The sequence below is a fragment of the Anneissia japonica genome, unplaced genomic scaffold, assembly GCF_011630105.1.
Source record: "Anneissia japonica isolate Jap-2015-1 unplaced genomic scaffold, ASM1163010v1 scaffold288072_len178204_cov163, whole genome shotgun sequence".
Taxonomy (NCBI): Eukaryota; Metazoa; Echinodermata; class Crinoidea; order Comatulida; family Comatulidae; genus Anneissia; species Anneissia japonica.
The window spans coordinates 172,303-175,328 of record NW_022719055.1 but is presented as its reverse complement, the minus strand read 5'-3'; positions in this window follow the sequence as shown (position 1 = coordinate 175,328).

Genomic DNA, 3,026 nt, shown 5'->3' with positions numbered 1-3,026 from the left:
TTACTTCTTGCTTCACATAGCGTACAGTACAGTACATTGTATCTAGTGAATCATGTGCTCACCAAACATGGTCTTCCTGTATGTTCTTCGTGATCGATTGGGGCTCGATGCTCGACCTGTCTGAAGACAGTCTTGATCGTCTTGATTCCTGGTAGTTAAGTTTTAGCAAGGAAACCTTGCATAGGCCTAGGCCTTGTATTTAGGTCAAGTGTGATCATTTAACAAATGATTGAGTAAGATGAAATTTCTAATACAGTATCACTTTAATTTGAAAATTTAACACAATGATTTAATAATTTATTAAATGATTAAACTACATACTGTGCTGTTGTAGAAAATTAAATTATGTTTAATAAAAAATAAAAAACAAAATTTTAAATTAATTTAAAGTGCCATGCTGAACTTGGGGGAATCACCGCGGCCATGGGAGGCCACGCTAATATCGAGTGCTGAAAATGCAAGTTTGTTAAAGTATGACTGTGCATGCGTTGTTTCATTTACGTAAATATATCGTTGATTATGTTCTGGTGTATATGTGGACTCATATATGAACAGCCTAGCTAGGCCCCCTAGCTTGGGGGTGGGAAGGGCTTGCCAGCCAGGTCCCCTATACTAAAGTTACATCACAAAGTCTAGGCTAGGCCTAGCTAACACAATGACATTAGTTAGGTAGACAGGGCCTAGCCTATACACCGGCGAAAAATATAATATACAAAACACGTAGGATATGCCTTGACTTATTTCCCTAGCCAGAGAGTTAACTGGCGATCCAACGCTAGTTCAAGAAACTTTGTGATGTACTGTGGCATCTGGGCATTGGAGAGCTGGCTTTATAAACGTGGTGATTCTTGTTTGCGTGTTACTGTTGTCATGTTTTTGCTGCTTTGGAAGCTCTCTTTGCAGGAGTTTACATCTTCGATGTTATCATCTTCAGCAGAACATTCGTTATCGCTTGACTCACTAAATTTTAATTTTTCTTTGTCTTGACTTTTCTTTTCAACCATGTTTTTCCACATCTTTTGAATATATTTCTCGCCCGATGTTTGCCGAAACAGCGTAGTACTGATATTCTCTTCGTCTTCTTCATTGAAGGCATTCTGTATCTTGTCTGATACGTTAGACCTGTCAACAGCGGCTAAAGGCTCATTATTTTCTGTATGATTTAGGTCTTCCGTGCAGGATCTTGCAATATGCCCTTTCTTTCCGCATCTATGGCATTCATAGGGGATGTTTTTTGGGCATTTATTGGCTCTGTGCCCTGCTTCATTGCACCGAAAGCATTTCTGTGCATCAAATTGATCCTTATGAAAGAGTCGAACTCTGAAGCCGTTGATCATCGTTAGTCTTGATAGACTACCTTTGTACGATTCAACAATCACTGCCCTATCTCCATTAACAAATCTGGATAGCTTTCCTTTTATGCGAAACTTTACAAATTGAATGTTACCAATTATTTTGCAACCAAAGTGTTTTAAGCAGTTCTTGATCTCATCGTTGTGCACCGAGATAGGTAAGTCCTTCACCAGTACACGCACACCATTATTCGAAGCGAGATATGGGTTCGTGTCATGTACAGTCACGTTTTTTCCATTTAGGTTAAGACCGGCAGTCAGGATATTTACTCTGTCTCCATGGTTACTGATGTAGATCCTCCATAAATTTTTAATTTTTTGTATCCCCACCAGATTGTCCTAATTAATTATTTCACTCAAAGCAAAATATATGATTTCTTCACTTAAATAATCATCTCCTGGCTCTTGCACGTCACTGTCTTTAAAGAATATAGGCTTTACGCTTGGAATACTTTCGTCCTTTTGTTTGAGTGTTACGTCATCGCCTTGACCGTTTCCAGGATGACTGTTGATAATTGTTACGTCATCGGAGTGGGTAGGCCTATTACGTTCTTCAATGAGTGGGTGCTTAGCCTTATTGTCACCACCGTAGGTACCAGGCTTCTTCGCCATTTTAAAAGGTCTCGACGGCTTAGACATGTTCGGTTAAACACAGGGTTCTTTACGACTATTGCAGTTTCTCGATCAAAATTTTCATAGACCTAGTTGATCTTTGAATTTAAAAAAGTACCAGCAGGTACGGGTATATATTGAGAATCCAAACTGATATTGTAATAACGTCAAAACAAGCATATATTAGGAGCTATAATTTACTATACCGTAGCTAAGTCAAATCATAGCATCCCTCTTTGAAACAAAGTGCTGTATAAATACTGGACATTGAGGATGAAATTGGCGTGATCAGTATTTATTTGCAGGATTCCACTGAGAAGTAATCTAACTATGTAGAAAATTGCTGGTAGAGGTGCGCCTAGGTGCGCAAAATCATCATAAGGCCAAGGTTACTGCATAATAATATATAACTATCTGTGTTAAAATATTGGAGAAAAAACCTTAAATTAAATTAGGCCAAATAAAAAAATACTTGTTTAGCATCACCTCTTTAAAATTAAATACTTATGTTGAGAGGTGATTTTTTTTCCCAATTAATATATAGTATCAATAATCCTTGTTAGATCAGATGCTACCTTAGCAGTGCCATGCCTAGGCACAACTTACATACCCACTCAGTAGCGGATCCAGAAATTTGAAATAGAGGGGGCTCAGGGAGGGACCAATCCACAGGTCTGTACACATCAGCCCCACCATGGGTTTGGCTGAGACGAGAAAATTTATGATTATTGCACCTCTAGATGATTGGAAATGGCACTCTTAGCACTTTCAAAATATATTTAAATATATTTTATTATTATTATTATTTTTATTATTATTATTAATATTATTATTATTATTATTAATAGTTTTATTATTACTAATATAATAATAATTATTATTATTATCAATATTGTATCCTTGTATAATTTTCCTTTTTCCCTAATTTTTTGTTATTTTGAAAACTTTAGGTGGAGACCAGGCCAGCTGGGCTCGCCCTTAAATCCACCACTGTTCCAAAAAAAAAAATTTTTTTTAGTTTTAATTTAAAAAAACACACGTCTTTTTTTTTAAAACCATAAT